Source organism: Eptatretus burgeri, chromosome 13 (assembly GCF_056783735.1).
Source record: "Eptatretus burgeri isolate ZD-2024b chromosome 13, Ebu_testis_v1, whole genome shotgun sequence".
NCBI lineage: Eukaryota > Metazoa > Chordata > Myxini > Myxiniformes > Myxinidae > Eptatretus > Eptatretus burgeri.
The window spans coordinates 21,340,795-21,368,618 of record NC_140973.1 but is presented as its reverse complement, the minus strand read 5'-3'; the positions used below and the strand labels follow the sequence as shown (position 1 = coordinate 21,368,618).

The 27,824-nt window shown below is 40.7% G+C and overlaps 2 long non-coding RNA genes across 3 annotated transcripts in view; one reads left to right on the top strand and one right to left on the bottom strand.

The window, feature by feature from the left end:
- The window catches only part of LOC147014029 (uncharacterized), a 101,394-nt gene that overhangs the window by 36,445 nt on the left and 37,125 nt on the right, over window positions 1–27,824 (top strand). The gene's annotated exons all lie outside the window — the stretch shown is intronic.
- On the bottom strand, window positions 23,786–26,087 carry LOC147014030 (uncharacterized). Its single transcript, XR_015050425.1, has 3 exons — window positions 25,940–26,087; window positions 24,247–24,337; window positions 23,786–24,146 (listed from the first exon to the last, which is right to left on the bottom strand). It is a non-coding gene; the product is annotated as an uncharacterized LOC147014030 (long non-coding RNA).

The following is a 27,824-nucleotide window of genomic DNA, read 5'->3' as shown; positions in this document are numbered from 1 at the left end:
AAATAATTAATAAATCTCAATATAAAGACATTTTATCTCATATTAAATAAGATGAGAAGCACAATCCTGAGTTTTAATTTCACAACAAGTGACCACACATCTTCATTCCCATACCCACTACAACTTGACACAACAAAAGAATATGAGGCATCTTTATTGTCCATGGAAACTTATAATACCTTATTTAATATAACCGAGAAAAATGACAAGTTTAGTTATAATCCGGGAAGTGGATACAAAACGATAACAGTCTCACCCGGAGCATACGAGATTTCTCAAATATCTTCCGAAATTGCTCGTCTTATGAAAGAACAGGGTGATGAACCAAAAAATATTGTTATAAACATTCAAAAACATACTTCAAAATCAACGATTAAAGTTAAAAATAACTACAAGGTTGATTTCACAATTGATAATTCATTTAGAGAGTTATTGGGTTTCTCCTCAAAAAAGATTGAAACTAATGGGACGTTTTACAGTGATAATGTCATTCAAATATCCTCAGGAATAAATTCGGTGTTAATTCACTGTGATTTGATTGATGGTGCTTATAATGATGGAAAAAAAACAAATACAATATTTTCATTCAGCGCATACTCAACCCCAATTGGTTATAAATTCAATATGGAACCTAAAAATTTGGTTTATCTACCTGTGTCAGGAAAAACCATACACAGAGTAAATTTTAGGATAACCGACCAAGATAATCGTGTGATTTCTTTTAATGGAGAAGTTATATCCATCAGAATTCACCTACGTGAAGTTTTCCAATAAATAAATACGATGGTTATTGTGAGGAAACACGAGTTGGGAAAATATAAAATAATTACAGGGGATGGGATGTTCCTTTCCCCGTACTACAAGGGTGAAGGTATGTATCTTGGTAGAGGATACTATAAACCTAAGAGACAAAGGGGTGTAGGACATCAATTTAGAGGAGATGGGATAATTGATACTCTCATGGGTATTGGTTCAACTATTCTTAAACATAAAGACCTAATTGGTTCAACTGCTTCTGCTGTGGGAAATGTAGCAGGTGCTGTAAAGAGTATAAAAGATGCTCAGAAGGAATCTCATAAATTACAAGCAATAAAAGAAATTAAGAAAGGTAAAACTCAGTTGCCCCCCCAAGAACGACAGAAAATAATTCAAATACTTGGATCAGGGTTTCAAAAGTTTTAACATCTTTTTTCCTAAATAAATACAAGTATGGAAGCAATTGATAGTATCTATGATTTGGATGATACTATTATTATCTCAAACTCCACTAAAAAGAAGATTACTTCAAGGTAAATGCAATAACTGGAACAGACTGGAATACAAATGGTACAAAAAGTTTTGAAATAAATAATCAACAAACCTATTTGAATCTCTCCGAAAGTTTCTTGTTGTGTAAATTTAAATTCACTAAGGCTGGGAATAACACAAACGCTACACTTGTAAATGATTTCTTCTGGAAAATGTTTGATAGTGTGCGATTGTATATTGGAACACAAGAAGTTGAAGCGGTTGATTATGTCTCTGCTGTATCTGAAATGATGAAATTTACACTCTATACATTCAGTGATAGAATGGGAAAGGGGTCTGTCGAAGGTTTTATTCCTGATATGTCAACGGGAACAAACACAGACCCTGGATATATTCAAAGGAAAGGAATGTATAATGATGATACAAAAGCAGAAAATAGTTTTACTGTGGCAGTTCCTCTTAAAGGTATATTTGGATTTTGTGATTATGATAAAGTTCTGTATGGTCTTAAAATTAGATTTCAACTACAAAGGAATGATAATGAAAATAGATTGCTTTTTGGTGTTGGTAGTGCTTTTGGTGAACAGAATAAATTTGTAATTGAGGAGATGAGTTGGTATATCAGTGAATATACTCCTAATCTTAAAACAGAAGAGATGTTGAATCGAAGGCTTAACTCAAAGAAACCACTCAGTGTATCATACCTCAAAAGAAGATGTCAACACGTTAAACTCAACCAAACTACTTACACGTGGAATTTGGGTGTTCTGGAAGGAAAGCCACGATATCTGTGGATGATTTTTAAAAAGCCAGATGGTGATACTGCGACTGATAAGAATAATGCATTGAGTGATAATGCTAAGGTGAAACAACTTCGCGTTTCTCTAGATGGAACATTTTATCCACGAGATAGATTGGAAATTAATTGGGAAAAAAATGATTTTGCTGAAGCATACAAGTCTTACCAAAAGGTGTTTGAAAGTAATGGAAATAAAGAACCTATTTTGGATATGACAGCATTTAAAAGTTTGTATACAATCTATGCGTTTGACCTGAGCGCTCAAAAGGAAACTATAAAGTCTAATCGAGTGGATACTTCCCTATACATTGAAAGAGGAGAGAGTGAAGAAGTTGATACATATTGTTTGCTTTTGGAAGAAACAGAATTGCAGATTAATACAGATAATGGTGTGATGATTAGTCTCACATAATTTTTTGTTAAATAAATGAGTGGCAAAGTACCAACTGGGGTATATGTTAATCAAATCAATCTTCATAAACTATCATCTTGTGTTCAAAATCAAAAGTCTTGTACGATTAACGTTAATACAATTCAGAGAAAAGGAGCAGTAAGAATTGATGTTTTGCTCACAAGAGAACAGGTTAAAATCTTGAATGACACTGGCTCACTTAAAATTAAAATGACAAAACCAATGTTAAAAAAATATTCAATAAGAGAGACGAGTGGAGGATTTCTCCCATTTCTAATTCCTTTATTTGCTGGTTTAAGTGCGGTTAGAGCATTGACGGGTGGTATTTCAACAGCGGTGAAAACTGCCAACGAAAGGAAGGCTCAACTCCAGGCTCAAAAAGAATTGGAAAGACATAACAAAGAGTTGGAGAAACAAATTAGTGGAAGTGGTGTAATTGTAGATTTTGCTGAAAAACTTGAAGGTCTGCCTGATAAAGTGAGATTGTTAGTTGGAGATATGCTTTCTTCTATAGCAGAAGCAGGTGTAAAATTAACGAAAAGAGGTAATGGATTATATCTTTCTAATAAATAAATGAGCATTGATGAGTGGTTGGAAAAATTTGGAAAGAATACAACATCAAATTTACAACTTGACAAATATTGTAAGAAATTAAAAATTCATAATGTGGTTATTTGTATGAGAGATGAATTAACAAATGTACCGAAACATACAAAGAATATTATTATGAACTTAGAAGATAATAATGGGAACGGTTCTCATTGGGTTTGTATTTTTAATAGTCAAGACAAATATTATTTTGATAGTTTTGGTCTTCCACCACCTGTTGAAGTTATAAAATTCTTACAGAATGGTGTTTATCAAACATTTCAAGTCCAAGAATTAAATTCCAAGTGTTGTGGTCAATTATGTCTATATGTGTTATTTCAACTCAACAAAAATAAAAATTTTTATGATATTATTTTTAATCTAATATAAATGACTTATGTTGGTAAAGATGGTTCTATCTTTGGTGTATCTCAAGAACTGGATATTGATTTATCAAATTATTACACAAAGGCACAGTGTGAACGACATAAATATAATATAACCAAAAATATTAACATGAAAAATGCTTATAAATTAAAAAATTATCCAACCCCAACTGAAGCGAATGACTTGGTGAGATTAAGTGATTTATCACAATATATATACTTAAATAAAACGGCTGTGTATTCCAAAGATACAGAAGTGTTGATATTATCTCCAGGTCATACAGAATTCACAGTTCGAATTAAAATAATTTTTTATAAAGAAGGGCGTATCGTTTGTATGAGAATAGAACAATGGGGGTATGATATGAATGATTTAGGGTATAATTGGTCATTTAAAATTAACCTCGAAGACCTGGAACAATTAAATCAGTCTCGTAAGGAAGAATATTATCCACTTGGTATTGAGAATGAGTTTTGTGGGGCTACGATTCGTAAACAACAAATAAAAGAATTTAATAAGGGTAAATATAATAATGGTTTTGCCCTTGTTTATCTCATGAAAACAAAAAAAACAGGATTATATATAATAAGTAAGGAAATACAAAATGATTTAACTATGGGAAGATGGGGAGGTGTTTCGTGCCATAATATTATTCGAACATATATTTCTAATACATAAATGACAGCAAGAAGGCTTCAAGAAAATTATCATTTCTGTGTCCAAGCATACCTTCAAGAAAAGGGTATTCGGTATTTTAATAAATATGTTCTACAACATAAGAATGAGGTATTTTCAATAAAAGATTGGCATTATGCTGATGTTGATAAACCGACAACTTTAGATTTAATTAGAATGTTAAATAATGAAAAAATTATAAAGTTAAGAAAAGGTAAGGCTCTTTTAGAAATTCAAAAGAAATTTTATTGGTTTCCTGTTGTAAAAAAATTATTTTGGATACAGGAATAACAAGAAATCCTGATGAATATATGTATAATATTCTATGGGGTGTAAACGATTCAAGGATAGTAAGGGATGAGGAAGGAGTTGAAGAAGAGAGGGAAGAGGAGGAAAAGGAGAAGGAGGAGAGGGAGAAGAAAGAGAAGGAGGAAAAGGAGAAGAGAGAGAAGGAGGAAAGAGAGAAGAGAGAGAGGGAGGAAAGAGAGAGAATGAATAAATATCAAAATATGAAAACCAGTGAGATTCAAAAAAGATTGGTGGTATTACAGAAAATAACTCAACCCACCGAGGAGGAAAACAAAGAATTGACAAGTCTATTTGCAATATTTTCTTCAAGACTATTGACATCGTCAAGCTATTCATTTTAATTCAAGTTTTTTCTTAAATAAATGGAGGAGAGAGTGAAGGCATTTCTTAGGATTCTTTATGCTTTAAAAATTAAGATTCAAATGTGCATGTTGGAAACTAAAAAGGTTTTTGCACTCTGCAGGACTTTTTCACATAAATAAATGAGTTATTGTCTCAAATGTAAAAAGAAAACTAATACTAAAAATATTTCATATATTAAAAGTAAAAATAACAGGGTTATACAAAAAGGTATATGTTCGGTGTGTGGTTCAAAAAAAAATTCAATTTATCTCCAAACACAAACTCGGAGGAGATATACAAAAGTTTTTATCAGGAAGTAAATTTACAACTACTGGAATACCAGGGGAATTACATCTTCCAGGGTATTCTTTCTGTGGTCCAGGCACAAACTTGGATAAAAGATTAGATGAGGCAGACAATCCTAAATCCTGGAGTAAACCAATCAATAGAGTTGATGAAGTGTGCATGAGACACGATATTGATTATGGGAATACCACAACGTTGGAAGAAAAGCATGAAGCCGATAGAGAAATGTTGTATAATTTGTCTCTGATACAAAATCCAACCTTGAGAGAAAAAGTTGATAGGTTCATCGTGAAGAAGATGATTAGTGCTAAATTGAAACTTGGACTTGGAAATTCAAAAACTTATAGGCTCTAATGATGCCATTAAGACTGAAGAGCAATTAGCTGATGAATTACATAAACCAATATTCACAAAGTTTCAGAGAAGGAAAGTTTATTCCAAGGAAGTTGATTATATCTGGTCTGCTGATTTGATTGAACTCAATAATGATAAGGGGTATAAGTATGCTTTAACCGTTATTGATTTGAGGAGTAGATATGCGTGGGTTGTCCCTTTAAAAAACAAAACAGGTAATACTCTTATGTTAGCTTTTCAACAGATATTTAATAAAAGTAAGAGAAAACCTAAAAAATTGTGGACTGATGAGGGTAGAGAGTTTTATAACAAGACATTTATGAATTTTCTAAAAAATAACAGTATTACATTATACAGTACCTTTAATGAAGGGAAGGCAGTTGTTGTTGAACGTTTTAATCGTACCTTAAAAGAGAGACTATATAAAAAAATTCACACAACTCGGTTCACAACAATGGTCATCTTTTATTCAGGATATTGTGGATAAGTATAATGACACGATTCACACGTCAACAAATATGAAACCATCAGAAACATTTACAAAATTAAAATATGAAAAAGAGATTAATGTCAGAAAACCTAAGTTCAAAGTTGGTGATATCATAAGAATATATAGGTGGAAATCTCATTTTGAAAAGGGTTTTACTGAACGATGGACGAAAGAACTTTTTAAAATTGTTGATGTAATAGATACGGTTCCTTGGACTTATAAAATATATGATTTGGAAGGGGAAGAGATTTTAGGTTCATTTTATTCACAGGAATTACAAAAGACAAAACTAAGCAGATAATACACCTTTGTGGACACTAGAGGGACAAGTCCGAGGTGTATAACAGTATATAATGTGTGTCAAGGGGGACGTTCTTAGATCTGTGAACCCCAAACACAGAATCCTCAACTGAATAGTCAAGGTTTAACTTTTGTTTGTGTGTGTGTATGTGTGCAATGGGAGCAATAGGTTGGCGCTTCACTCCCTCCTACTATACACCGTTGTGGACACTCGAGGGCCAAGTCCGAGGTGTATAACAGTATATAATGTGTGTCAAGGGGGACGTTCTTAGATCTGTGAACCCCAAACACAGAATCCTCAACTGAATAGTCAAGGCTTAACTTTTGTTTGTTGATGTGTATGTGTGTGTGTGTCCCAACCCTCACATTCAAAATCTCAACCCCAACCCTCACATTCAAAATCTCAACCCCAACTCAATCCTCACCCAACACAATGTCTTTTTCAAAATGAGATTTCCACCTATATATATATATATATATTTTACGTTTTTTTTTTTTTTCTCTTCTTCCAATTCTGTCTTTTAAGGCTTTCAGGTTTGATGACATAGAAAGAGGGAGTAAGAACTTTCTTGATAGGTTTAAATCCTAAAGAGTGGTAGCATTTCAAGTCTTCAAAATAAACCCAACTTTCCAAGTCTCCAAGGTAGTTATTTAAACCATCAAGGCAGAACTCATTTACTGATTTTTTCAAAATTTGTGAGTCTCCAAGGTAGTTCCCATATTTAGAACCATCTTGGTAGAACCCTTTTCCTGAGTCTCCAAGGTAGTTATTTAAACCATCAAGGCAGAACTCATTTACTGATTTTTTCAAAATTTGTGAGTCTCCAAGGTAAAACTTGTATTCTGGCTCATCAACGTCTAACTTGTTCAGTGGGTATTGTCTTGATAACTCACAATGAGTACTATTGCTGTAAAACTCTTTTTCAGGATTTTGCTGTTCTCCAAGGTATAACTCTTTGGTTGGGTCATCAAGGACGAACTCGTTCTGTGGGTCTTGGTCGCTCATAAGGTCTTCAACCAAGCCAACAATTTCCCCCCAAGTTGTAGCAAAAGCAGTATTTTCATTTTGTATTTCAGATACAATTTCCTGTGAGAGAAAATAATAATGTATTAATTAAGTTATTGAATTATTAAATGAGTATGCTTCAATCAAAGTTTGAAAATAGGAAAATAAAAATCTTACCTCAACAGATAAGAGGTTTGAATCCAGTTCATCAACTTGAAGGTTTAGTTCCATACAAGTCAGAGAGTTCCAAGGAACCCCAAAGTCATCCCACTCAAGGTCTTGCTCGTTCTGTAGGTCTTGGTCGCTCACAAGGTCTTCAACCAAGCCAACAATTTCGCCCCAAGTTGTAGCAAAAGCAGTATTTTCATTTTGTATTTCAGACACAATTTCCTGTGAGAGAAAATAATAATGTATTAATTAAGTTATTTAATTATTAAATGAGTATGCTTCAATCAAAGTTTGAAAATAGGAAAATAAAAATCTTACCTCAACAGATAAGAGGTTTGAATCCAGTTCATCAACTTGAAGGTTTAGTTCCATACAAGTCAGAGAGTTCCAAGGAACCCCAAAGTCATCCCACTCAAGGTCTTGGTCGCTCATAAGGTCTTCAACCAAGCCAACAATTTCCCCCCAAGTTGTAGCAAAAGCAGTATTTTCATTTTGTATTTCAGATACAATTTCCTGTGAGAGAAAATAATAATGTATTAATTAAGTTATTTAATTATTAAATGAGTATGCTTCAATCAAAGTTTGAAAATAGGAAAATAAAAATCTTACCTCAACAGATAAGAGGTTTGAATCCAGTTTATCAACTTGAAGGTTTAGTTCCATACAAGACAGAGAGTTCCAGGCAAGCACACAGCACACCATTGCCAGCAAAAACAAATGTTTAAAATGGAGCCTGGGCTTGAAGCTTTTATAGGGAAAGACTGGTGGGTGTGGTTTCCTTTGGAAATTCCCTGGGCAAGCCTAGGCAAGCCTTCATTGGGAAATTTTTCAAAACCATAACATCCTGTAATTTTCTAGTGATTTCTTTGTGAGTCAGAGATGAACTGGAAATGATGTAAGAGTGGGCGGGGCTTAGCAAAAGTAGGCGGGGCTTAGGAAAAGTGGGCGTGGCTTAGGAAAATACCTCATGAAAAGTGGGCGGAGCTTAACAAAGTGGGCGGGGCTTAGAAAAAGTGGGCGTGGCTTAGGAAAAATACCTCACGAAAAGTGGGTGGAGCTTAGCAAAAGTGGGCGGGGCTTAAAGAAAAGTGGGCGGGGCTTATTGAATACCTTGTGCAAAGTGGGCGGGGTTTAAAGAAAAGTGGGCGGGGCTTAAAGAAAAGTGGGCGTGGCTTAGAAAATACCTCATGAAAAGTGGGCGGGGCTTAGCAAAAGTGGGCGGGGCTTAAAGAAAAGTGGGCGGGGCTTAGCAAAAGTGGGCGGGGCTTAAAGAAAAGTGGGCGGGGCTTATAAAAATCCACAGAAGGTGGGCGGGGCTTAGCAAAAGTGGGCGGGGCTTAACAAAAAATAACCTGTGGCTCAGGAGGTGGTCAAACAAGAGCATTAAGAGAAGTTTATCATTTCGTAATGGCACAAAAGGGGTATCTTCAAAAATATAAAGATTCAAATGTTTTGTTTGTCAATATTTTAGATGGGGATTATTGTGCAAAGAAAATTAAACTATTGAAGGAATTTGAGAATGAAGAAATCTTTATAGGTTCAATGAGTGAGCTGTTCAACCCCCAGGTGTTCAATTCAATGAGGTTCAACCTCCAGGTTAAAAGGGGAGACAAATAAATATACCTTGGGATAAAAAGGGGGTTTATTTTTAGGGAAAAAAAAAGGGAATCGCTGAAAATCCCCCATTCATTTACATGGGGAAAAGTGAGCCAGAACCAGTATTCTTACCCTACTACTTATATATGTATGTATATATATATGTATGTATATATATATATATATATATGTATGTATATATATATATATATGTATGTATATATATATATATATATATTTATATATATGTATATATGTATGTATATATATGTATGTATATATATATATGTATGTATATATATATATATATATATATATATACATATATATATATATATATATATATATATATATATATGTATATGTATATATGTATATATATATATATATATATGTATATGTATATATATATATATATATATATATATATATATATATATATATATATACATATATATACATATATATATATATATATATATATACGTGTATATATATATATATTTATATATATACGTGTATATAGCCTGGTGTTGGCGCAGTGGTTGGGGCAGTGGCTTGGGATCCAAGAGGTCCTGAGTTCAAGCCCCATTGGGCCACTGAATTAATACACCAGGGGGTTGACTCAGCCTGTCATCCTTCCGTGGTCGGCGAAATGAGTACCAGCATATTGGGCCGGTGTATACCCCGGTTAAAATAGGTGTACCATATCCCTGTGTCATAAGAGGCGACCAGGGTTGCGTCAGGAAGGGCATCCGGCGTAAAACATGTGCCAAATCACTATGCGGATCATACGGATGATCCGCTGTGGCGACCCCTAACGGGAGCAGCCGAAAGAAGAAGAGGAGAGATATATACGTGTATATATATATATATACTGGCGATACCCGGGCACATGCACGGGATAGCAGTACAACATAGCTGGTAGCAGATGACAGACCGTACACGGGGAATGACAAAAATACGCATTGTGCAAAATGCAAGTGGTACTATGGAACACCAAGACTTCCCAAACATTGTCAGCATGTCCGCTAAGTGCCACAGCAATTTCATAGGGATCGTGTGACGGCAAGCCGAGTTTTTAGGGTGCAAGCTTGGTATTATAATAGAGATATATATATATATATATATATATATATATATATATATATATATATATATATATATATATATATATATATATATATATATATATATACACTGTATATATGTGTGTGAACACCTCCCATGCTCCTCTCACCAAAACTGCTGTGTAAAGCAACCAAGAAGGCCTACACAAGGTAAGCGCGATGCTGTATAGGCCTTCTTGGTTGCTTAACGCAGCAGTTTTGGCTGGAGGAGTATGGAAGGTGTTAATTTATTTATATAATCCTAGCCACTTGGGTTTAGTTAATTAGGTGAGAGCTGATTGGCTATTCCCCCCTTTCACAGGTGAGAGATGTGGGTAGGTCTCTTCATATATATGTATATATATATATATATATATATATATATATATATATATATATATGTATATATATATATGTATGTATATATATATATATATGTATGTATATATATATATATATGTATGTATATATGTATATATATATATATATATATATATATATATATATATATATATATATATATATATATATATATATATATATATATATATATATATATATATATATATACTAGCTGAAGTACCTGGTAATACTCAGGAAATTTGCCCTATTTTCCTCACGCTAGTTAGACTGATGCATTAGTTGTATGGAGAAAATTAGGAAGGCTTCTTTTATTCCTCAGATTTATGGAAGGAAGGCTTTATGCTGCCGTAATCCTCAGATCGGTCATAGTTGAAGGTGGCCTTGAGCCACTCAATGTTTCTAGCAGCAGTGGCAACTGTCCTTGATGTCCTGCCAAAACCCGGACCTAGAAAGCTGGAACGTGAGTTTTGTGCTTCTCTCGCCCGTCGGTGTGATGCTCTATTTGCAGTTAGGCGACGCTATCTCTCTGTAGCCAACTCTGCTTGCCTGGTTCGTTCATGAGCAGATATATCAGCAGTAAGACGACTCTCTCTCTCTCTCTCTCTCTCTGCAACTGACTCTGCTTGCCTGGCTCTTTCATGAGCAGATCTATCAGCAGTTAGCTGTTGCCGTGCATGTGCAGTTCGAGAATTCAAATAACAGGAGGAGAATGTGTATGTTTAAAATAGCCTGGTGTTGGCGCAGTGGTTAGGGCAGCGGCTTGGGATCCAAAAGGTCCTGAGTTCAATCCCCGTTGGGCCACTGAATTAATACACCAGGGGGTTGACTCAGCCTGTCATCCTTCCGAGGTCGGCGAAATGAGTACCAGTATACTGGGCCGGTGTATACTCGGTTAAAATAGGTGTACCATATCCCTGGGTCGTAAGAGGCGACCAGGGTTGCGTCAGGAAGGGCATCCGGCGTAAAACATGTGCCAAATCACTGTGCGGATCATACAGATGATCCGCTGTGGCGACCCCAAACGGGAGCAGCCGAAAGAAGAAGAAGAAGAATGTGTATGTTTAAAAAGTCAACGAATATGAACATTTTGTATTTCAAAAAACTCTAGCGTTTTTAACCATGAAGCCTTTTGTTATGATTAATACGCCGGCGCACTATTCGAAAGCCATTTTTTTTTCTAATGGAAATTTAATTTATTTTATTTATATATATTTTTTTAAATATATATATATTTTTGCATTTTTATGGAGAGCCACTTAGTGCATCCTGGAGCTGAATGTTAGTTTTATATATGTGTAAAGTTTCATCAAGATTGGTTCACTGGTCTAGGAGCTTATTCGTTACAAAAAACAGACAGACAGACAGACAAACAGACAGAAGGACTGCCATTTATATAGTAAATATATATATATATATATATATATATATATATATATATATATATATGTATTGTTATGGGCCAGGGTTTGAGGTTCACCATGAGGGGAAGCACTTGAGTCCCTCTCGAATGCCCGGTCCTGAGGCTACCTGCCACAGATAATTCTGCAGTCTGGCGGGTTGCTAGTCAACGACAAACACCAATTGGCACCGCCAATTCTGGCAGGGTTCTCTTTACTTCAAGCGTTACCTTCCTGTTGCATTGGCAGTATCAAGGGGGGCTCATACCCTCGATACGTACTTGCCTTATGTTTATCATGTACAGCTGAGCAGAGCTGCCAAGTACGTACCGGCTTTCATGTAGAGCCAATCGGTGGGGTCAAACTTTCTGTCTAATAATACATGAGAACTATGCTGGACCAATGGAGGAAAGGACAACCAAGACAGATTTGAAAGACCAATCAACAATCTATTTATTTACACACTCACAAGCAAGCAATCATTGAACACATATTTACAGGCAAAAGGCACAGAAGAGCAGATTTAACCCTAACACGTATTCTCCTTATACAGATTTACTTAGACAAAAGACATGTGGCCATCATTCAATTCAGGAAGAAGAGACAAGAAGATTTGAGGAGGAAGAAAAGAACGGAGCATGGGGTCGATGCCTTCTCTCACCTCACACAACCCAATGGGGCTGCACCGGTCCAAATATACTGGGGTGGGGAGGGGGGGAGGATGGGAAAGATTGGCAGGAGAGTGTTGATGCGGTGTGATGGGATGTGCAGCTGCATTTCTGAGGCATCCGGTACAAGGAGGGAAATCCTCTCAGGCATCCTCGGTATGCCAGCGGCAAGCAGCTCTGTTTCTGTTGCATACACTGGACAAGCAGCTCCGTTTCCTCTCGAGCAAAGTTCACAGAAAAGACAACCACCGCTGCACACATGGGACAAGCAGCTCCACCACAAATCCTGTCTCTGGTGCATTCCGTCCCCTAAAGCTGCTTAAGATCTGCGTCATACTTTCCACCGTGAACCAAGCCGTATTCTGGGCATTGTATACTGCTCACAGGACAAGCTTTAAGGTGACTCCAGTCCCATCCACACTCCGGGCTCACAGGACAAGCTTTGAGGTGACTCCAGTCCCATCTACACTCCAGGCTCACAGGACAAGCTTTGATGTAACCTCAGTCTCATCCACAATCTGGGCTCACAGGACAAGCCTTGAGGTGACTCCAGTCCCATTCACACTCCGGGCTCACAGGCCAAGCTTTGAGGTGACTCTAGTCCCATCCGCACTCCAGGCTCACAGGACAAGCCTTGTGACTCCAGTCTCGTGCAAGCCTCTCTCCCATTGGTAGGCATCCAATGGGGGATGGGTCCACGATGCATCTTGTAGAAAATCCCACTGTCCTTGAACACAGCCCTTCCCCCAGCCCCTCCTTGCACGAGCAAACGCTCCAGTCTACAGTACATACTGTATTGTGCATGCCAGATGTGTTGTACTTTACTGCGTATGGGAAAGGCCTTGTACTTTATTTTGTACTTGAGAAGCGTTGTCTCCCATGATGAATGTGGAAGTGCAGGGAAGATAGAATGGAGGAAGTGCAGGGAAGGAAATACTGTATGTGGGAAAGTAATTCGGCGCTGGTCCAGAGGATTATTTTTTTTACAGAAAGTGACAGGTGGTTGGTGGTAAATAATATAAGAATGGGTGTATTTGAGTGGTGAGGAAGACAGACACACTGAAGAATGAGAATATACCTGTGGGTTTAAAAGAAAGACTGATGGGATGAAAGAGGGGTTATTGATTTGATGTTTGGTGAAGTGGATTATTGGTGGATTGAGGAAGGCAGAGGGGAGATTGTTGGAATGGACTGATTGTAGATTCAGTCAAAAGATTGAAGGTTTGAAAGTAGTGTGGGGGTGTTGGGGGGGGGGGAGACATCACACTGGGAGACACACAAACTAACCTCAACACGTGTCCCCCCAAAGCCTTAGACAAGGGGCAAAGATCGACCTACAACATAAATTAATGAAATAACTAATTCTCGGGTATCCCACATGTACATGAATGCTCTCCCCTGGGGTACATTTCCAAAACCGTCACAATACACACACATATTTACACACACACACACACACACACACACACACACACACACACACACACACACACACACACACACACACACACACACACACACACACACACACACACACACACACACACACACACACACACGGCATGTTCCCACATAGGTGCATGAAACCTATGGTTCGGATTTGATATATGAGACCTTGAACCGCTGGAAGTAAAATAACAACAATAAAAGGGCAACACAGCTTCGTTTACGAGCCTCCCAGCACAAACGGGGTCAGATCACGTGCCTGATCTGCGATCTGGCCTGCAAAGGGTTTGGTCTCAGCGGTCGTTTGTTAAGAAGGTCGTTTGAAAAAAAAAGTTAGAGTTGGAAAATGGATTTTCGTGACACCCGAAGTTGTGTTCAACAATAATTTCCACGGATCTGATTTCAGCAGATATTCAGAAATCTGAGAAGCGTCGAGTCGGATGAAATCCCAGCTACCCGATTGCGCACTTCTGGCCACAAATCTCACAAAATACCTCCAGGGGCAAAGTGTCCTGGAGACCCCTTGGTGGATTTGTTAGTGGACGATTCAGCTCGTTCATTGCGGTTCATGTCATGAGTTTGTGTCTTCCAAAAAGCAAAACTTCCTGAAAATAATGATTGTTTTTATTATCAATTGTTTTAAAGTTTTTAAAGGACCCTGCAAGGACCCTGCATGATACACTGACGTGTGTTGGACTCTCGTGAGTATCTCGTTTGTATTTCCTTTTGAACGTCCCATGTACATGCAGGTATAGCACTCCTCCATCAGGTTCAGTGGTGCATTATGACTTGTTGGTTGATCAGGACAATGACCCTCTTGAGAAGATCGTATCGTATCTGGTCATGGGAAAGTTTGATTGTAAGTGTTCTTTTTCTCCTCTCTCTCTCTCTCTCTCTCTCTCTCTCTCTCTCTCTCTCTCTCTCTCTCTCTCTCTCTCTCTCTCTCTCTCTCTCTCTCTCTGTCTCTCTCTGTCTCTCTCTCTCTCTCTCTCTCTCTCTCTCTCTCTCTCTCTCTCTCTCTCTCTCTCTCTCTCTCTCTCTCTCTCTCTCTCTCTCTCTCTCTCTCTCTCTCTCTCTCTCTCTCTCTCTCTCTCTCTCTCTCTCTGTCTCTCTGTCTCTCTGTCTCTCTGTCTCTCTGTCTCTCTGTCTCTCTGTCTCTCTGTCTCTCTGTCTCTCTGTCTCTCTGTCTCTCTGTCTCTCTGTCTCTCTGTCTCTCTGTCTCTCTGTCTCTCTGTCTCTCTGTCTCTCTGTCTCTCTCTGTCTCTCATCACATCTCCTGAAAGATAAAGGGCAGCTAAAAGAGGAGGGGATGCTCCACAATTCAGTACCTTTCTGCCAGCACTTCAATAGGTGACAATTTTCGTCCGAACAGTTTCCACTATGAATCAAACACAGGACCAGACAGCCCATAGAGGCAGAGTACGAAAGGTAACCTGCCTGCATTATGTAGATACATAAAATACGAGGTGTGTCCAAGAAAGGCCGCCAATGGATCCGTCTCACTACGATTATAATCGGGACATTGTTTGACATTTCCAAGACAATATATCGTCGCTCTTGCTCCGGCGTTACTGCTTGTTTGCTTTTGTGGATCTTCAACGGCTCCATTGCTTTGATGCCAGAACATTTGTTTGGGGGCGGTCAGCACATATTGCAGGAGAGGAGTCCTTTTGATGTGGACCTCTTGGAAATAACATTAAGTTGTCCCTCCAGTCTAACAGCCTCGTATCTATGGGGAGCACAGCCCAGACAGAACAAGCAATGATACAGAGGAGCAGCGGGCGTCCGCGGTACGGGACGTCGCGGACTGTGTACACAAGACAGAGCTTTTACGCTTGTTTTCCTTTGATGCGCTGATATGTTCTGGTTCATAGACCACCAGCGTAGATCATCCATCGTGATGCTTTTTGGCTCCTGTCTGCCTAAATGGACACAGCGCTCTGTGAGGTGGCGTGCAGGCGAGTGACCGTGACGAAGGACTTGAGGGTTAAGAGTCAGATGGTCGGATGGAGTGTAGTGTGACACAGAGCATTGTGCAGAGGTTAATTTGGGGGGGGGGTGAGTGCACCCGGACAAGTGTTTCGAACATTCAACAGAGTGTCTGAGTGTGATGACTGATGCTCCTGGAACCTACGATATTTTTTAAGGAGGGGGGGGGACGGGGATTGTGCTAAATTCACCTGCACACCCCCAAGCATGCCTCTCTACCGGCCGGCGATGTGAAGACCTTGCAGGTACGATGGGTGAAAATCACAATGGCAGATCTTGGGAGATTTGGAACTCATATTCAGGGCTGAAAGAAAATCCCCTGCATGTGTGAACAAGTAAATATTCTGAAGGTCTTCAGTTGTAGAAGACCGGGTTTACCACAGGGCAGTTGTGCATGTCAAAAGGTGCTCTACATTGCTTAAAAGCGTTCTTTAATGCGACATATAATTATACATATTACACACACACACACACACACACACACACACACACACACACACACACACGGAAAACCTTTTTTTTAATGTAAAAGGATGGAGGGATGGTATGCCAGAAAGTATGTCAACAAGGCAGTAACAAACATTCACTTCCTCTTTCTTTGAATAATGGTGGTGCTTGCAAACGACATGATGCACCTCTCTCGATTTGGTGAGCTTAATAGTGTGTTTGTGTGTATGTGTAGAAAATCATTGGAATAAAAAGAGTGCATCCTGTAGAAAAATCCGTTATAAAAAACCGTTGGAATATTTGAAGAAAAGTTTGATTCAGAGGTAAGTGGGGTGTATGTGCTGGGTGATGGACATGTTATATTTAAGGTAATTGGTGCATACTGTTACTAGCCGGGTGTCAGCCGCCAACCGACCGCTCTGAACGGAGCCGCAAGTCGAGTCGGCCCGACCGATCGCCCGGAATATAGATCGCCGCCCGGATAACTCCGAGCGACGGGTCCTTGTACAAGAACCGAAAAACGTCAATCGGCAGATCACGTGGGGTAGGGTCGATTGCCAATCTTCAATGTACCTAAATACCCACGTGATCCAACTACCGGGGTATTCCACCCTCGACGGAACTCGTACGGAACAAACCGCCGAGGCGAGCTTGTCCGTGCGCGATTCCGAGCGGCGTAATCGCCGAGAACCGTCGGTCCAAATGTCCCCCTATTACGGCAAACCAATGGCTTTCTAACTCCCAACACACGAATGTTCAGTCAATGAGGGAATGGATGCAACGAGCAGGTTTACATTCACACAAGGACATTTATCATAATGAAACACGTATGCAATTATACAAGCAACAAAAGCACGACAAAAGAACTACAACTGTCTACTTATCATGTACAGTCATTTACACTTAATGGGCAGTTCCTACTTATTAGACGGGCCCACGGACACACACACGCACACACACACACACACACACACACACACACACACACACACACACACACACACACACACACACACACACACACACACACAAGAAACGGTGGCTAAGGCCTTTAATCACGAGCTCCAGCTCGAAGGACAGGTGAGCTGAAACTCAGAGCTTGACTTGAACCTTTCCACCTCGTGTGGTCTTCAACTTGTCCGGACCCGGGCTCCAGCGAGAGTGAGCTGGATCCAATCGCCGCGATCCTTGTTCCTTCCCGAGCTCCCGCGAATCCTCCCGCGCTTCTCAACACGTGCCGGTGAGATGAGGCGCCGATCCTTCCTGTCGATGCGTCGCTTCCCCGAGGAACCAACTCCAAGAAGAGGCCGATGCGTCGCACCAAGCCGGGAAACAAAATGGAGAATGAAAAGCTCCACGAACCAAGAGGAAGAAGCCTCCACTCGCAGCTCGAGCCGAACAACCGGCTCAAGTTCCTTCCAAAACAAAGCAGCAGCCGAAGCTCACCGAGCCAGCCGAAGCAAAAAGCTTCCGAAGGCCTCAAGCCAAGCAGGACCCGACGGCTGAACAACTGCTCTCTCCGAAGCAAAAAAGCTTACTCCTCCCACGGGACTCAGCACACGAATTCTGCACACGGGACTCAGAACGGGACTCTTCACGAACTCTGCCACGGGACTCCCACAAACTCAGCCCTACCACGGGACTCCCACGGGACTCTTTTTGAACAAAGAAAAGATGTCCTCTTTATCCTTTGCACCCCCTCCCCCGCACCCGGCGTGACTCATGCCCTCGTGATCCACCCCCCGCTCAACCACGGGTGGGAGGGAGTTGTTGACGTCACGGGATGGCAGGGTTCTTCTTTCTCTTCGCAGAAGAGGGGGGACGTCTCCATTGTTTCGTTCCCTAACTATTAAATCGATCCGCAGCGCATCTAATCGATCTCTGAACATTTAAACAATGAAAGGTGAGCTATCTTGGGAATATGATATTTTTATTGACATAGCTGACTAAGGGAACCTGTATGTTGCGTGCAATTGAATTCCAAATTCGTAACAATACTTTAATGTATTATCATATAATAGAATCTGTGATGGGAGTTGTAACTACGTGATACATTAAATCCTCGAACGAGTAGAGTTTGATCAGTGATGTTGCATTGATACGTTGTCTGACGGCCTGGACACAACTGAGGCTGTGGATTTGCTGATGCTGGTAATCTACTGATGTGGATCTGTGACTGAGGTTATGGATCCGCCGTTTGGAGAGGTTCTGGGCTGAAAGGATCGAAACCTCAAGGAAGAACGGTGCCCAGCTGATGATCTGTGCGGTCGGAAAACCAGTCAATTGCTTTTAGGTCAAAGTGCTTACATTTTCAGAAAGAGAAGTATGTTTTGAGGTTTACAATTTAAATTAAGTTGAACATAAGATGTTGTGAAATTAACATCATTTACAGCAATCGTTATTATATTTAATTTTAGGAACAGCCGATACTGTACAATTATTTTAAAAAAAGTGTTTGTGTGTGTCTAGCTGATATCTCCACATGGGGGTTTCAGAAGGTGGAACAGAGTCCTCCCAGGTCTCAAAGTTATTCACATCCGTCTCAGTAAGGGATCATGATTCATTGACTAATTTGTGAAGTTTTCTTGTTCTCAAAGTTTTGTTCCAAGAGCTCTTTTGAGGATTGTCAAGCGAGTCACGGACAGCTTCTGATTGCAGTTTGTTGTAGGAATATTTCTCGGGATGGATTTTAAGATCTCTGTGAGATTCTTTTCATCATCCCATTGCTCCAATAATCACTGGTACTATTTCCGTGCTCTTCAGCTTCCAGGATCGTTTCACTTCATTTTTGAGATCTTGGTATTTGTTCATTTTCTTGATTTCTGTGTTGTTTAGGCCAAAATTGCTGGTTACTGACACCTCAATAACAATACCTTCTTTTCTTTTTTGCACCTCAGTAATACATCAGGTCATTATGCTTTTTTTCTATGTTCGCGCTCGATGGGTTCATAAGGTCGTACGTCAGCAGTACTTTCATGCTTTCAGTGATTGCTTTTGGTTCATGTTTCCACGATTTATCTGGAACTGCAATATTGAGACTTTTGCAGATGTGCCAGTGGATTACTCTACATACCTTGTTGTGCCTTTTGATGTACAGCTGCTCTGACATGAGTTTTTTTTACATCCTGATAGGAGGTTGCCTGTAAGTTCTGTTTCTATCTTGCAGAATCTTCACTTGTTCGATTGACTCTGTCCTGCCCATTTTCTTAAAGCCATTGGTATAGTGTCCTTGGTCTTGCACATTTATAATCATTCGTTTACTTAGAATAAGCTGACCACTTCTTAGCCATTCCAAAGAGCCTTCCTTGTCTATTCCTAAGCTGTCCAAGTCTTTTCTTTTTTTTTAATACCCTCCTGCTCTTTTATCGTTTTCCCAGTTGTCGGTGTATATCTGTTGATATTTCATTTTATATTTTAATTTTGTCTTTTTTTTTTGCACTACTTAGAGCTGTATTCGTTGTTGTTTCGGGTTCTTGTGTGATCTTCCATTCACACCTGTCTTTGGAAATTTTTAGCGAGGTGAGTTAGGGATACCTTCTCTGGTTTGCTCTCTTCGTTGTTGCATACAAACTGGATTCAGTAGTCTGTTGCACTTTCCCCATATTCAGCCAATCCTACAGTTTTCATTCTCTGCACTTGGTTAAGCTCCATCAGGCGGTTACCTCCTTTTTGTCTCGGCAGGTACATTCTCTTGATTGACTGCTTGATAGTGGTGGACGGAATCAATTCCAAAGTACTCAATTCCAACCATGGAATCAAAAGGAATTGACGACTGAATCGGAATTGACATCAATTCCAAGTAATTCCTACTCCTGTAAAATAAAAGTTTTTTTTTTTCGGAGAAATGTTTTTTTCGTCCCTTTTGGCCACGTTCCGCTTACACATGGCCTGGTAATGTATTAATTTAAAAGGAACACACTCCTGGGGTGTCCTGTTTGCAATATAGCAGCAAAAGCAAGTCACTTGCAAATGAAACGCGCTCCAAAGGCGTGTTCCTTTTAAATTAAGAGCAATGCATTTCGAGTTGGTCAGTAAAGCGTGCTGATTGCTTTGCTGATGTACGGGTAGACAATACATCGACTGATAAAGTTTTGGCAACATGTCAATCTAAAGGTCTAGAAGTGCAGTTTGGAACTATTTCGAGAAGGTTAAAGAAGACAGTCCGAAAGTTGCATGCTTACTTTGTTCAATAGACCTTGCTCATCGCTGTAATATGTCCAATATACCAAAATATTTGAAAACCAAACACCAGAGAGAGCACCTGTTCGTGAAGAAACAAAAGTCTGCAACAGAAACAAGTTCGCTTTCGCAATCTTTGATCGAATGCACTTTTGCCCAGGTAATGCCCCGGCACACTGCCTTCCATTCCCCTCCCCTTACACCACCTTCCCTTCCCCTCCCTCATGCTGCATTTCCTTTCCCCACCTCCCTCACTCCCCCACACCTACTCCCTCCTCACACCTCTCCCTTCTCACTCTTTGCCCCTCCCCGTCCTCGCTCCCCATCTTTACTCTCTCCTCTCTCCCCCTTCCCCTCCCCTCCCCTCCCTCCTCTTTCTCCCCCAACCCCCTCCTCTCTCTCCCCTCCCTCTTTCCTCTTTCTCTCTCTCCCCCTCTCCCTCTTCCTCCAACTTCCTCTCCCCCTTCTCTTCTAATATTCCCATCAGCAAAGTGACTGCTAAGGTTTGGCGGGCACGCCTTTTCGACATACCCGTAGTGCTCATGGCAACTTTGGACTGGCTGAGGCCGACCATGAGTCACATCGTGTCTCAAGCGGTGGCCCACTTCCTATGGACTGGTCTGCTGTATACAGTGACTGGTCCATGGTACAGCCAGGCTCGTGGGGACAGGTCCCTCACATAAGACGTGCGGTACTACCGCTATGTCTCAGAAGAGGATTCCCCGTTGATACGGGTCCTACTCCCCTCCCTCAGATTTTCTCCATGGTGCTTGCGACTCACACCGTGTGACATGGCCCTCTCAGTGGAGTCTGTTAGGGTCGGCGATGGGCATTCCACTGGAAATTACAGACTCCTGACCTGGGTTGGCCAAGCCGTATGTGGTTAACCGATGGGTCGTTGTGTGCTAGACGCTGCCCGTTCAGTAAGCACCGTGAGCCACACTCTTCTGGGCAGATGTTCTTGCCCGCCACACCAGTAGCACAGATCCAATGGACTGGATCTGGATGCTGGGTCAGTGTTCGTCGCAGGGGACCTCAGGTGAACTAATATTTGGATGGTTCGCATTCCCAAACTGCTCAAGACATCCACTCCAGTGGTCTGGAGTTTCAGTCTGCTGACTCTATGCCTTGGTGGCCAATACTGGAAATGCGTTGGAGTGCGGAGAAGGGGAAGAGTGGGTAGGAAAACGGGCCAGGGCCCTTAAACCCCGGCAGGGGAGGCGTCTGCACCCGCCCATGTTGGACGCGCACTGTATATACATGTAATTATATTGCGATGGTTTTGGAAATGTACCCAGTGGGAGAGCATACATGTACAGAATGGATTGTTCGTTTGTGTATCTCAGGTGTGATGCCTTCGCCTCTCTGCTTTCTCAATCCACCAACAATCGGCTTCACCAAACCTCAATTCAATAACCCCTCCTTCATCCCGTCGGTCTTTCTTTCAACCCCGCAGTCGGTTTATTCTCATCCTTCGGTGGGTATATCTTCCTCACCACTGAAATTCACTCATTCTTTTAACAGTCCCAATTAACCATCCATTCATCCCCCATCACTCTCTTATTATTCACCATCCATTCATTTGTAGCTCACCATTAAAGACCATCAAACCTTCGTGTCGATCAAATTACCCTCCTCCAATCGTCCTTCCCTGCACTTCCACATTCGTCATGCGGGACAATGCTTCTCAAGTACAAAATACAGCACAACGCTTCACCCATATGCCGTCCAGTACAAAGGACATCTCGCATACACAATATAGTATGCATTGTGGAATGGAATGTTTGCACGTGAGGGAAGGAGCAGAGGCTATCGTCGCTACCTTGGGCACGTGAAATTTGACGTTGGGGGCCTGTTTCAGTCTCCACAGTATGGTGGGATTTTCCACCATTCACTCGCCACACCCACCCCTGTCGGATGCGCAACAATAAGGAGGATACTCGCTTGATGTTTACTCCCTCAAAACCACACCCAGCCGAAGCCTCTTGAAGAAATAAAACACAAACACGTTTGAGGCTGCCGCTGCTATTGACACCCTGCAGCTGCTGTTGACGCCCGAGGGGCTGTTATCGAGGCACCGGGGACCGCTATTTATTGATACTCCAGAGACGGAATGTGAGGAGCGTTCGCAGCTGCTGTGGATGCCCTGGGGGCTGTTGTTGATGCACGAATGGCGCCATGAGTGTGTCTCAGACTGCCCATTTGAGATTGTCTGTCAGAGTGCGGGTTGCGCTGTACCAGAAGGCACAGGAACGAGTCATGCACGGGCCGGAGGAGAGCGTCCCATGAAGTAGGAGTGCGGTGAAGTTCCTGGGGTGTTACGTAGCTCCATACAGACTCACATGGCATGCTTCTGACACAATTCCAACACTCTACTGAACATCCTTCGCATCCTAGCCCCCCCCCCCACCTTCTCACAATATTTGGCCTGACATAACCCCACATGGTTGCATGAGGTAAGAGAAAAGTCACCCCCACACTCTGTTTTGCTTCTTTCTCCTCAGTTCATCTTGTCTCTTCTTTCTGGATTTAATGATGGCCATATGTCTTTTGTCTAAGTAAGTCTATGTAAGGGGAATATATACTAGGGGCAAGTCTGTTCTTATGTGCCTTTTGTCTTTTGCTTGCTTATAAATAATTGCTTTAATGATTGCCTTGCTTGTTAAATAAATTGCCTTGGTGCTTGGTGTTCCAAATCTGCTCATGGTATCCTTCCCTTCATTGGTCCAACACAGTCCGCATTATTGTTAGCCAGGAAGTTTTACCCCATGTGATTGGCTCCAGTGTAGCCAGTGCGTACCCATCATTCTCACTCGGCCGTACTTGAATTGAAAGTCGGGTATGTACTGAAGGCCACGGACATGGCGACAGCCCACTGAGCTATTGAGTCTTCGGGATATCCTCAGAAATTTCTTACACTAACACTGCAAGATGTATGTATATATATATATATATATATATATATATATATATATATATATATATATATATATATATATATATATATATATATATATATGTATGTATATATTCGCATCAGAGGGGTCCGTTAACACAGACTGCTCTGAGCCAGAGGTCTAAGACCTCCGCGGATGCTGAAACATTGAGAGAAGATAGTGTTCTTACTATTGCTGCATTCATTTATCAATTGAGAATCCCCCAAAGTTCGTTCAAGCATAGCCAAAACTGTCAGTGTTAGCTTGTGGGAAAGGTTTCTTACAATTAAAATGGTTTATTTTTAAAGAATACATGAGGTGAAGGAGAGAACACGCAATAAATAAATGTGAAACACATCAAGCAGTGAACAGACACAGACAGGGATGAAGGGACAGGAAATCTTATGTAAAGGAGAAATAAGGCCTAACTCTGACTCCTGGTGCCAAATACCGGACTATCACAAGAAACAAAGGGGCAGGCGAGGACTTGTGACAGGCATGAGTTGGTCTCTGTGTCCGTCATGATGTTTGCTTGAGCAGGCTCAGCTCATGCAGGATGGCAAGTTGTGATGAGGGCCGCTGAGGAGCGATTGTGGTGGATTCAGCATTCGCATCTCTCCAAAAGCTCCTTCCTGTTGGGCGACGAAACAAAGAAATGTTAGGTCATCTGAAGCCCAACTCCAACTCCTGCACAAATGCGCAGACACTGTCTTTACGCTCAGCAATGGTTACCTTTCCAGCATGCGGCTTGTCTCTCTCATTGGCTGCCCTCTGGTCGTGGGTGGCGCCTTCATTCGATCCCTCCTGTACTGCAGGGTATACCCTAAAAAAAAAGTTTTCCACTCTCACTCATGGCTCTACAGCTCACTTCTACACCATGGCTTGCAGTCCACCTGACTACCGCCCATGATGGTTCCTCTTTGAAGTGCCGGGTGCCACAGATCCTCCACACGGTCTTGCCTGTTTTCAGAGGTTTTACACAATAATCTTACCCCATTCTGCTCCATAAAGGATGCTCACTGCCTCATCAGTGCAGATTTGACAAGACGACTTACCTCTGACAGTTTCCCTGATACAAGAACAAATCTAACCTACTCGATCACACGGACCATACTTTTCTTAAGACAGCCCGTCTACGGATCCCCCATCTCCCTTCCATGTAACAATATATATCCAACACAAATGCTTTCGAAAAGAGCAGGTTCTTGTGTGCCAGTGTGCCGTCGTCAAATTCTAAAAGGCTTTTAGCGGCACACCTGCGATTCAGCAACGATACATCCAGGAGACCCAGTCATACGTCATCATGTTCGTTCGATTATAATTTCACGCTGAAGCTTCATGAGGCTGCGGCGACGGTTATGGACCAGTACGAGTCTTATTGAGGAAAGATGACAAATCCTCAGCTCCAATTCGGATGGCCAGTTTCGAGTAGAATGTCCCTTTGCTCGAAAAGTTTTGAAACGGCAGCTTAAGTCCGATCTGATTCGATTGGGAATCGAACCCACCTGGCAATTCAGAGGTGAGAACATTCAAACAGTCTTTGAAAGTTTTTGATATTTCGTTGCATTTTCCTCATTGTAACGACGTTTTTAGGAGTTTGCAAGAAATTCTGAAAAACGTTCTTGAATGTACCCGTTTTTTAGATCCTCGTGGAGGATCTCTAAGTCTTACTCACGTTGTTGTTCTTGTGGACTTTTTGTTTCACAGCCTACAGTTTTCATCGAAACTTCCTGAAACTTGGCGTATATATGTAAAAAATACCCTGCGCAGACAGTAACCATCTCCGATTTTGAAAATTCCTCCTAGAAAAAAAGTTATGACGTCAAAATATCTCTGCTAATGGAAATCGCCTAAAAAATTATCTCCGAAACTAGGCAAGCTTTTTGAATTCTGTTTGCGGGAATCGAGCCGGACATTAGCACAGATAATTTATTGCAAACCTGATACATCACAATGACGTCATATTCGTTTTTATGACGTCATCATTATCAGGACGAGGATCTTAGCTCATTTGAGCTTGTTTTATGACGTCACAACCACAAACCTCAATGTATCTGACGTTTCAGTGTGTGATGTCATCAAAGTTTCTTTTGGAAGGGGCTTCGTGTCTGTAATTCCCTATTTTAAGAGTTTAGTTCAAAATGGCATCGTGTTTTCATTTTGCATCTTATTATGGGACCATCGATTTATTATGTATGCAAATAATGCATGATTTATTAAAAAAAAAAATGTATCTATTTGACGCCAATTTCCTCGAACCCTTTCAAAATAATCTCACCTGAAATGAAACCTGAAACCTGAAGGAAAGTAGTGGATCACAGATTTCGGATCCCTCCTTCCACCCTCCAACCCCCACCCCGTACTTTGTGGTGCACAAAGGCACGACGAAGAGAAAGAATAGTTTATAAAGCGAGTTTCAGCTCACGGCTTCCTGAGTGACGCCTGTCAAGCTCCTCGCTCTCCCGCGCAAGAGCCCCATTGTGAGACGGCGCAGTGATCCCAGGATTCATTTTCCAGGCGAGGGGCCCCTCGGGGGCGTCATGGCCGGGGGGACTCGGACGGTGTTGGGTTGCTTGAACCATGAGCTCGACTTGCGGGCAAAAATAACAACAGTGGGCGGGCAGTCCAAGTCAGGGCCTTGCGACTTAAAAAAGATGTTTGTAACAATAACAAAATACTAATATTAAAATAATCTTTCTGGAATAGCAAGATAACATCAGAGATAAATCACTGGTCTGTGAGATGTTTCAACTGGGTTCGATTCCGACTGTCATCATGGTACTGCGCAGCCCGAGGGGTATCGCATCAATGAGTATGCTGGCTGTCCGATAGGACGTCAGGTTGGAAACTCATGCAGCAGTTGTTGATTGCTGTTGAATGTTTATGATCCCGACGGTGCCTTTCTCAAGAGTAGGCCATTTTGTGCCTGTACCTTTATCAAATTCAATACCCTGTACCCACGTCACATAGGACGGTTCTACCATGGTCCTTTAATGGGTTTAACTAGTCTGGCCATAAAAAAATTCGGCCGTTCCCAGATCGGGCATTGTGTGCCGGTGGCCTGGCCAAATGTCGAATCCCTGACTCTTGATGGCAGGAGGTAATGTGTGGATGGCAGGAGGATGGCAGGAGGGCTACAGACAGCACCAACCTCCTCACCTTTAACAGCGCAGTGGAAACCAATGATGCTCTTACTTTTATTACCGGGGATATTAAATAAAAGGAGCGTAATAATTTCCAGCAGGATGCTCGCAATGGCAACGGAATTACCCCTCCTTGGGGAGAGGGGACCAGGATTGGGGATGAAGAGTCCATACACCAGGATGTTCGAAGATATATTTATGATCCAACCGCCTCGTGCATGGCATGTTCGGTTTGGAAGCACACCCAAAACTTTCCAAACAAGCGGGAAGATCAGTGCAATGTCCATGCGATCCAAAATGGTTCCTTGACGTTGATCCAACATTAGGTTTTATAACCGTGTGCGGTTTTCCTCCTTAGACACTGACATGACGTATGAATTACCCGGATGCCATATGCTAATAATTAGAATACTGTAGTTGATATGTTCACGTGTCCATTTTGTCTTCATCATTTCAGCAACCACATCAATCGTAACAAGGAATGGTGTATCTGGTGGTTGCTGCAATTACATATATATATATATATATATATATATATATATATATATATATATATATATATATATGTATATATGTATATATATATATATATATATGTATATATGTATATATATATATATATATATATATATATATATATATATATATATATATATATATTTATATATATATATATATATATATATATATATATATATAGACATATATAAATATATATATATATACATATATATATATATATATATATATATATATATATATATATATATATATATGTATACACACACACACCTGAGGCATGCTTGCCTATTGCAAGCAACTACTCCGGTGCATCCTATACATGTATGCATAACTTGAAAGGCACTCTTTGAGGTCATCGGATATACCTCCGCCCACATTATTACATCATTATACGTACTTGAACCAAGTTTTATTGCAATCCTTGAACCCAGCTATGCAAAATATTAAATAATTCTGGCTGCCAGACCATGTGTCTGATCAGGTTGAAATTTAAAGTATATATTCCCCATGAATACTGGATCATAATTGTGACATTTCACGCCGATTGAAGAAGCAGTAAAGGAGAATTAATTTTGATAATATTTTCATTGAATCCAATATGGCTGCCAGACCATGTGATTTGTTAATTAGTCGTGAACACCCTGA